Raw genomic sequence first — 10,810 nt, 5'->3', positions numbered from 1 at the left:
TAGAAAATAAGCTCGGGTATTTTACACTTTTAATTATTATTATTTATGTACCGACGGGGAAACGCTGCTGTCACGTCAGGCGTCACAGCGGCGTGAGACCTAGAAGTCTTTAAAGGGCCCTTACTCTGATTGTGTGACGCCCCGCGTGTCTCCTGTCTCACCCGCGCGCGCGCGCGCTGTTTCCTTTTTGCTGCGTTTACTTCCCAGTCAGCCCCTGTTCCTCCTTCATTTCCCTCCAAAACGCCGGCCACCCGTTTCGCCGCGAAACAAAGAAGAAAACCCGCTAAACCAGATCAGCCACCATGTAATCTCGCCAAACAAACGACGAACGCCCCGCCGCCCCAGCGAGGCGCCGGCCGCGGCGGCGGCTCGCGTGCGTGACTAAACGCACCATGCTGATGGCAGCCAAAGCGCGGCTCGACGTTCATTTCCATTTACCCTGCGCCGTTTGCCGACTGCAGAGATGCTCGAATTAATGTGAAAGTAATGAAATGCCGAAGGAAGAAATAACCCCCCCCCCCCTCCTCCCCCCTTTCGCCTCTATCTTTCCGCACCTGCTGTGAACATGCACATTACCGCAAAAACTCGAACCCTTGTCCATCACGACTCATTTTAATGATAAAGGGTTCGTGGGGAAGAAAAGCCCCGATCTTTCGTTCTCCGGGCTCAGTCCTAACACTAACCCCCCCAAGATATTGTTGGGGGGAGTCTGTGGACCTTTCCCTCCCATTTCCTTCCCCGTTGAATAACAGCTGACCTCTGTCGCTTCATCTTCACGGCAGCCAAAGGCCACGGCGAGGGCGGTTGTTTTACAAGCGCTTCCGACTCCAACTTAAATCTGCCGCTGGAGCTCTGACAGCTCTGACGTCCTGCGCCTCGGCCTCTGGTGGGAAAAATCTCCCCCCTTTTGCTGCCCCTCATCCGTCTGGGCGTTTCCTCCCAGCTGCTTGCGTTTGGCTGATGTGCACAAACGATAAATGGGAGCTTCCAAATAGCTGGCGTGAATCACCCTGTGAGGACGGATGAGATCCGTACGCTGGGAGTGGAGTTGGACTTTGAGGACTGCCAGTTCTGCAGATCACAGCGCGTGGGCAGCTTAATGGGTTTTTAAGTTGCCATTCATGACATTTTTCTCCATTGTATTGGGAAATATTTTATTAAAGAACACCAGAAGTGTAACAGCTCGTTTTAGACTGAATAAAAAAAACCTAGAGGATGGTTGATAATTGACTGGCTAATTATTACCACCAGAGCCTGTGAATTTCATCCGATCATGAAATCACACCAGGGGTTGAAGACTCCCAGCAGACATTACCATCTCCGATTTGAATGAGATGGGCTCATTTTGCATCTGTTCCATTATAAGAGCTGTATGTCCAGTAGCGAAAGACTAGAGTTACTGTATGTAGCATTATTTCATGCAATCTGAGGTTTTATTTTGCCTCGTGGCAGAGATGCTGAAGAAGCTGTGTGAAGGAGGACCAGCAGAAATGATGCCTTTTCTATTTCATTACTGATCAAATACAGGCTGCATGCAGTTTGCACCCACCGTCATCTGATATCTACAAAGATATGATGCAACACCAGTTATCAATAATCTGGTTGCACCAAAACAATCAATTCCTACGTTCTATGTTGAGTTTTTCATGCTATGTTCAAAGTCCACATTTTGTTAGTTAAACATTTTGTTCATCCAAACGTGCCATCAACAAAATTAATTGAGACTCTTCATTTGTCGTGTCCATGAGTCAGCGAGGTCAAGGTGCTGGTTAAATCCCCAAACTCAGGGGCTGCTATAGGTGGAAGCCTCTGATTTCTGATATGGCACTGAATGCATCATTATTGATTGAGAGTTTTCATATAAAGACCTAATCTAATCAGAGAGAAGCCAGCGCGGGTCGCAGTCACGTGGTGTGTGTTGACTGACACAGTCTTGGCCCCGGTGTAAAAGACTTAAGCTGTTAATTCGCCTGATAACTCTGCCACTCCATTAAAGCTATAGGCAGCAAGGGCCTTGTTAATTGCCGCGTTGACACACGAGTGTTCTAATTTCAGTTCACTTTATTTTCCCGTCCCCTCATTGGGCAGATTTTTATTGCCTTGCTCAGAATGTCAACCCTACGCAGTGAACAGGATCACGTGCGATGAATAGAGCCGGTTTCTCCCAGCGTGTCACGCAGACCAAACATCACGTACATATTTACATGCAGCATTTGCTCCCTGGGTGCATCAACTTCCTCTGTTTACCTCACCCGTCCACTTGTTTCACACGACCACGTTGCACGTCGTTACTTTGTTTCCCTCTCTACAGGTATTTGAGCCTATTTTCAGCCTTTGATCGTCCTCTGTTAACTTTCTCTCTTCTCCGTCTCTCACCACAACCGGTCAAGGCAGATGGCCGCCCACTCCGAGCCTGCTGCTACTGGACGTGTTGCATTATGAGAGGTGTTCTGGTGCTGTATGAGTTAACTAACCTACTCTACAGGCTCTAAATATTGCATTGAGGGTTTGAGGGACGTTTACCTTTCATGATGACCTTCAGATGCCGAACTGGGGCCAGTCGCCACTTCACAGCGCCGCTGAAAGCTTTGTTGCATTCATCAAACGCTGCGGGCGAATCCTTTTTATAAGCTTTCGTCCACAGCCCAGCACTATCCGGACATTAACATGTGCATGGGTTCAGCTCGCACTTGGCTGACACACGCTGAAAATAGCATACGCACTTGTGATGCCGCGTGGCAGTTTGGGTAAAAGCAGCCATTAGGTGGCATCACCTTCACCTATTAGGCCTATTTCAGAGACGGAACCATTTAATCCATGACAGCGAGACAGGGATTGTGCGAATGGATCTTTAGAAGCAGACATAATATTTTGCTCTTGCGTTATCCTGCTACGTAGACGGAAGAGCCATAATGTGGCTCAATGAAATCTTTCCTGTCAAATTATATTTGTGCCGAGGATCTCGCTTTGAGCACTTGACTGTTACATGCACCAAGCTGATTTTAAGATCTGTGATTGATCTCAGAGGAATAAAGTGCACATCAACAAACCTCTTCCACATGACTGATCTCAATGCGCTGAAGAATAAAAGGTTCAACTGTCGCAACATGCAGCTATTTTGGATTTATGCTTACTTTGTGGCTGAATGTAACATTTGACAGTTAGCAGTCAAGCAATTTACAAATAACAATCTTTCTGAATAATATATATATATTTATACGCGGATATGGATATTAGCAAATGTAGCTTCTTGTTCTTCTTTCTAACTCTCCATCCCCTTCCCTCACTTCATTTCTACTCTTAGTACAAAAAGAGGGAAAGGGGAAGGTATTAATTAGAAATGAGGGAGACCTCAAACACCTCCATTATCCCAGAATTTGTTTTGGTATTTTAATACTTATACAGTGGTAAATTCAAAATTAATTATGCATGAATTTGATGCATAAATTACAGGATGAGATGTGGGAAAGCAGAAGCCAGATGAAAATGGAAATGGGGGGTTATCAAAGGACAATGTCAAAAATCTCTCACCGTGTGTAGAAGATGGGAAAATAAATGTTTATTCTCGGGTCACTGGGGATGTTAATTAGAATAGTGGCTTTTTTTTTTTTGTCTTTCGCCCCCAAGCGCGAGCGGCACTGGGCTCGGAGCTGAATTGGAACGCAAGCTGTAAGGCCGTCTATGATGCATCGGATATGACGGCTCGTCAACTTAAAGGACGTCGTCAATGACAGCTCTGAGTTTCTCTGTGCTCCAACCTGGAGGCTCCAAGGACGAAGATGTTACACTGCCTGATTGTAGACGACACACTAACTACTAATTACTAGTAGGACATTTACCTTTATACCACTTTACTGCGAACTACAGCTACCTCGAGTCCTGTGCTTCCCCATCTCTGTTCACTGTGTTCCTCTTTCTCACCAATCTCTCTCATTGTCTGACTTCCTCCTCAGCATCATCAACAATTCACTTGGAATTTCTGCAAACCATCACCTCTCTCACTTCTAATGCTTCCAGTCCCGTCCATTCCTTTACTCTGACCCTCGAACATCGTTCTATGATTTCACATGGAGGGGCATCCACTGCAGGATTGTTAAGCTAACAAGGTGAACTACAGTAATGCATTCCACCATGCACATCCCTGCACATGGTAGAACTCCAGCTGGACCCTCTGTGCTCTGTGTATGACTGAGCGGGTCTGTTTTGTGTGCGGCCCTAAGTGGCCGCTTTATTTCAATTTCCACCCGAGACTCTGATTGTGAGCGCAACCTCTCAACGAGCGTCGGAGGAGCGCGCTCGTTCTGCGTTCGTCAGCTCCCGAGCGCGCACTTCATTTGACAAAGTGCTCACAGCGGCGCGTTCGCCGCACGCGACGCCCGCCGCTCCTGCAGAGGCTTTCGCTGTTGTCCTGCACGTGCAAAGATCAGTGAGATACTGTACAGCAAGCAAACGGAACAGTGTCAGTCCTGAGGAGGCTGTCCCTGTTGTTACGGTGTAAACACGATGCACCGCCGGGTTCAGATCAAATCTGCAGGGATTGACCTTGTCCTGGTCAAAGAGCCATCACAAAGCCAATGGAAGTACATCTTGTTTGCGGTGGAAGATTAAAATGCTCTGCTATTGTCTGCAGAATGTTACAGCGTACCTGTAACGGACTACAGCGTCCTCGGCCTCGAACGTGTTTGGATTCTGCGGCCTTCCACCAACCGCTGAGCTGTATAATAGCGTGTTGTGTTTAGAGTACGCCTGCAGATTGGCCATCTGTTTCATATCTGCCACTCTGATGAAAGCATTAAATAGGCTGATTATAGACATTATCAGTAAGTGCCACCCATTGTGACAACAGATGTGGATCGCCGTGGTGATGGTGGCGCGGAGTGGCTGCGTGCGTGCTGGCGACATCAAGCCGTCCAGTGTCCCCGCTTTCACTGGGACGCTGGACGTGGTTTCCTGAATGAAGCCACACGCCGTCAAGTTAGTTATTATAACCTTTGCCAACGACGCAGGCAGACGTTCTGACTTGCAGAATCAATCAAATCACAGGGGAAAAAAATGCCATGGTGTGTATTTCCATCCCTGTCTTTGGTGAGCATTGATTCAGCCACCTATCCCTTTCCAGACACCTTAAGCTAATTAGGCCCTCGAAGTACAGCGGGAAAGAAGTATCTGACAATTAACTCCACGCCGCGCTCCTATGGCATTTAGTTTTCAATGCGTTTCATTGTTAGGTATCGACTAAATGCCACACGGGCATCGATTGGCTTCGACCATTAGGATGCCTCTGATTCGCATCCCATAATGCTGCTTATATTGTGTTTACAGTTGCATGCCTGCTGTTTGTCAGAGCGGATGAAATAACGACGTGTCAGTGCTGCTGGAATATTAAGCGCCTCTTGGACATTGCACAAGACCCCTGTGATGCCTCGTCTATTTGGTGGTAATGAGTGAATCAACTGTCACACGCTGTTTTTCCATGTTCAGTAAACGGGGGCAGACAATTTAGCCCAAACAACTCGAGAGAAAGGAAATAGATTGTTACTGTTAAAACACTGTTTCGACCGATCTCACATCTAAACAGAAATCATCTTAAAAGGGAAACAGACGCATCTCTTTTACATAGATAAAATGACTATTTTTCTTGATAGGAATCATTAACAATGATTTTATGCACGGCTCCTAAAACTCCAGTCACTGAACCAGGGGTAAAAGTAGGAGCATTAGTTAATAGTTTGTTTAGCTTCCTCAAAAACTATGTATAGAAAAGCGTACAAATTCTGCTGGTTGCCTGGCAACCGCCGGACATATTGATGTTAGATTCAGCTCCAGCAAAATTACTCTATGTAGATAATGATGCTCTGTGTCTGATGAATGGTGGGAAAGGCTGCGATCGGATTTCTTACATATAAATACATACGCGCATGTGTACTCTGCCTTTATTATACATAGTGCTCCTACTCTCACTGTCTTCGCCTCCATTACACACACACCCTCAGATGCACATAACGACTTGCAGCCAATTATTCTCTCTTTAATTATTTTGCACGCTGCCCTTTATGGTGATTACTGTGACCTTTCACTCCACAGCATCTCCTTCACTCTGCCTCTGCCAGCCCACCATCTTGGAGGCTTTTAGCCCCCCCGCCCATGTTTCCCAGGAAGCAGGCCTCCATAATCGACCAGGCAAAAGACTGAGACCAATTAAAAGTGTTTTACCCAGCACTTAAGGTTGACAGGAGCTGGCACACTTGGCTCGGCAAATGCCATTTTAACAGCAAATTCATGAATGTGTAATTGTTGGGCTAATGAACCTGATGGTTTGAGTGTTATAATAGAGGGACCCCCCACCTGGGCACCACACGCTTACAGACACACTAGACAGTGATTTGTGCTGTTTTTAATCATTAGGCCTGTTTATTTGGCTGGGAGGGGAATCATACTGATGTCTTCTTTCTCCGAGCTCCTCACACCAGGTTCACAAAGCGATTTCTCACTCCGTTCTGTGCTCGGATGTCCTCATTGTAATTGAAGGTCGACAGTGGCAACAACGCTGACGATTCAAACAAGTGGACGCACGAGCAACATCATGATCCAGGTTGATCAATGATTAATTCATCCAATTTTCTTTAAAACAAGAATATATAAAGAGAATATGTTTTGTGACTCTTCTCCTGACATCTAGGCCTATTACAGGAGAAGCTGACACTAAATGTCAATTTTATTATGTAAGTTATTTCATTATTTTGTCCCAACAAGGACAAAAACAATAAGCCGTAACTGCTACTGTATGTTTCTCCACTTTGCTGACAAACGCACAAATTAGTGTGCATACAGTATAGAAGCCCTGTGAGCCCCTACAGGTATGGAGTTCGCCTCCATTTGCATTTACAATCCAAAGATCATGAATTCCTGGAGGGACTGACAAAAGGTTTATGTTCCTTAATGTGCAAAACAGCATCACTGTTATTACCCTCGGCGATAAGTTGCAGGAAATCACGAGTGACAAAGGTCATGGCACTCGCTGTATGTTTCTAATAGAGTTGCTACACGGCTAAACTCACTTCCACGCTGGGATTTTTAAATGCCACCTAATTTAAAAAAAATAAACCCAAAAATTCAAATTAGCTTAAACACTGGTGGGGGTCATTTGGGTTCAGCTCTGTCATCCTGTTGAAATCACAGCAATCCAAATTTAGAGTTTTCTACTCAATATTTGTTAATTTGCATGTTACCCCGATGCTTAAAGAAGGTTTTTACCAATTCTCCTCTATTCTTCCAAAGCATAATCAGTAAAGAGGGATCAGCAGCGTGTCCAGAAAGCCCCGCGTTCGCCTGCCTTTCTCTGTGCTCAGCTGTGTGTGTTTGTCCCTTCCTGCTGTTATTACGCGGGCCTCCACAACGCTTTGTTTGGCCTTCCGCTAGGCTCCAGCGGGACCTAATGACTTTCATTATCAGATGGGGGAATTTAATTTGAGCTGCACCGCTGTAAGAGATGAGTAGCCTGATACGGGGCCACACAGGAGAAAATAAAGAGTGAGTAATTACTCTTTAGGGGTGTGGGTGGGGTGGGGTGCACACGGTGGGTGACGAGAGCACCGAGGGTCAGGACACTGAGAGAAGGAGCGGGGAGAGCGAGTGAGAGACAGGGAGCGCGCTTTATGAAAGAAATCAATAGTGAGTTGCCACCGCCAGGTTATGAGATTTGAGTCGGGATCCGTTTTCTCATTGTGACCGGAGCAATGGTCCGCGTTATTATCCACGCGGCCGCTAGACGGGTTTGCAAACAAAAAGGGGGAAGCCGGGTGAGCGCCAGGACATGAGAGCGAGGCCAGATTGGTAACGTGAGATTAGGAGGCTCTGCAGAATTACTGCACACGCCCCCCTTAACGTCACACTTACACATCCAATTATTGCCGCTGGCCGAAATGATCACACTGAGCGCATTTGCAGAATTGCTTTGCTGCTTAAAACAATTCAAGCCCACCTGCCCATCATAAGGTGACAAGATAGCGCCAAGTACGTGGAAGTGACTGTGTGGCTCCACCTTGTAGGAGTCCCATCTGTCCCCACAGGTCTCTCCGGCAGCCGAATGGCCGTCCGGCTGCACAACGGAGCCTACAGTGAACTTACCGTAGATGGTTTGGCATGAGAGCAACCATCTGTGTTATCTAAGGAGCCACAGAGGTGGTGTCTAATCCAGCTGTCACTGCCCAACCTGCGGCTGACGACAAGTGTTCAACAAATTAGACGCCGGAGGTTTATGAATAGCTGGAGAACAAGTAACCTTAGGACCCCAAGGACCAGGGTGTACAGGGTTACAGCTGTAAAGCTAAATAAGGCAGAACTTAGTAGAAAAAGATCCCTGAAACACTGACATGAAGATGACCTCCCGTGTTCACAGGCCAGTTTCCAATATGGGGACATTGATGACTATGGCACCAGTCGCTCATCTAGTCATACTATGTCAACGGTGGACTCTGGTTCACTGTAGGTGGTCAGGGAGGAGGTGGAGATAGTGACAACAGAACATACAGAGTTATTAAAGAGGGCATTTATAAATGAAATATGAGAATGAAAAATAGATGATTTATTTGGGAATTTTAATGAAGAAATGGGCCTGATCCCATGATGGACACACGCATCAGTGGGTGATAAGTACAAAGCACAGCACTGGCATGTCAGCGGAAGCACTGCCCTGCTCCAGGTACTACTGAGCCAGCTGTGTTTGTTAAGAAGAGTTCCGACATTTCAAACAGCGAATCCCACGCTCACACAACAACAATCACCATAACAGATGCTCGCGTCCGATGCAGGGCAAAGTAAAATTACGCCTAATGTAAGTGACTTTTTGCCTTGAGGGCTCCTCCCCCCGCCACTGGTCAAGTAACTACTCCAACACTTGTCAGTCATCCTGATGAGCTGTCGACCATGAAAGAGAATTTAGCCCGGGGCAAAGGAAACCAGTATGTGTAAATCTAGCACAGGCGCTGAAGAGGACAGCAGTGAATACGAGCAGGGTGCAGGCACAGAGCTGAGAGCCACTGCTGGGAGATTCACAGGAACCCATGAATGTGAGTAGGCCTCATCATTAATTCAGATTTGAATGCGAGCACTTGAGGGTTAGAACTTAATTTCTCAGCCTACTTCACGTCCAGATGTTCGCACTAGCTTCATCGGCGTGGCCAGCAGGGGGCAGCATTGCTATCCCTTTGACAACGCCAGCGTTAAAACAGACGAGCCTCCCTCACCGCTACCTGCTAATGAGCCGGCACCGGAATCCGAATGAGGACTTTGAGAAGAGGAATAAAAAGACTGACAGGAGGCCGGCTAACAGGAAGAAAGAGAATAATACAACAGTGAATGACAGATGGGTGAAGGGGGGTGGGGGGACTTAAACATTGCAATTCACTGCAGACCTTATGGGAGTCAGAAGATTAAAATTGAAATGCCTGATTTAATTTGTGTTACATTCACAGTCACTTTGCACTGTGTTTCATTATCAGTGTGTCACAACCCGAGTATGGAAACTACCAGCATCACCTTCCACGCATACTATCTCACACATTCTTATCATATTTCTTCAATCTTAATAAAAAAAAGCGTCTCAGAATGTTTTTTTAATTATTTATAACTTGTGCATAGCCGCATATCGAATTTCCATGATTGACTAAAGGGAACCATGAAGTGTGTTGAGTGTACAGCATTAAATACCATGACCTTATTTTACATTGCGTCCAGCCGTGTCGCGTTTTATTCTCCATTAGCCCCAGAGAAGCGCCCTCACACGTGTGCTGCCCTTTATCTGTACTTCTATCATCATAGTGAACCCATACGTAGCAACAGATGCGAGCGCTCACCTGGATTCATGCTGCATGCCTGTTTTCTGTGAGAAGAGTAGGTGGCACTCACAGCTTGAGTAGTCAAGCCAAGCATCAGCGGGAGGAAAATTACATTCTGCCTGTGTAAAGCACCTTGAATTGCCTTTGTGTATGAAACACGCTATATAAATAAAGCTGCCTTGCCTTTGGATCAGGACGGATTGTCACTTAGCAAACTGCGTGAAAAAGAAAAAAGTAGGCAACAAATTTGTGCCTGATCTCCCGAAATCAGAAGGAGCATCTGCAAATTTGTTGTGAGGAAGGATGTCACTGAGCTGCTAATAAAACGAGCTCACCTGCTGCAAAATTACAAAGTTTTTAAGCCTTTGGCCAAATTTAAGGTTGGGAATTTAAGAACTAGCCACAACATCAACACATGTAACTGCTACCTTGGACACCTGTAGGAAACTTTTCCCAAAGTGTCATATATGAATTTTATCCACAGAGACTCATCCAGAGCAGCAAGGTCACCACTGGATCACTGCATCCCAATGGTCTGTGATGTACATTGGCAGCTAGCTTCACTTTACCGGTCAGCTAGCGCACACACAACAACAGTCACAAAGTGGCCAAAGATGTTGAGGTGTGTTTGACAGCTTCACCAGACTTTAAGCCGAGGAGACCAGTGTTGCTCAACATCGCCAGTGGACAATGAATCCTATTTCAGAATGTGCAGAAAGCCACTGTGATGCAGTGAACCCAAATATCAGGAGAGGCCATCAACCCGCCGTGACAAGAGAGTGGAACTAGAAGCCCACGCGACTGGCAGAGTCACTGAGACCTGAAAAGAACTCTGAGGATGCTTTAAAATAGGGAGGCGGGACTCATCCATGACCCTTAGATAATTGCAGTCCGATTCTGATCAAGACACGCACCTAAAGGAAGCAAACGCAAACATGTCCTGACATTTAAAGCAGATGAGCAGCAAGACCCGC

The sequence above is a fragment of the Betta splendens genome, chromosome 7 (assembly GCF_900634795.4).
Source record: "Betta splendens chromosome 7, fBetSpl5.4, whole genome shotgun sequence".
Classification (NCBI taxonomy): Eukaryota; Metazoa; Chordata; class Actinopteri; order Anabantiformes; family Osphronemidae; genus Betta; species Betta splendens.
Note: the sequence above shows the minus strand (reverse complement) of the source record.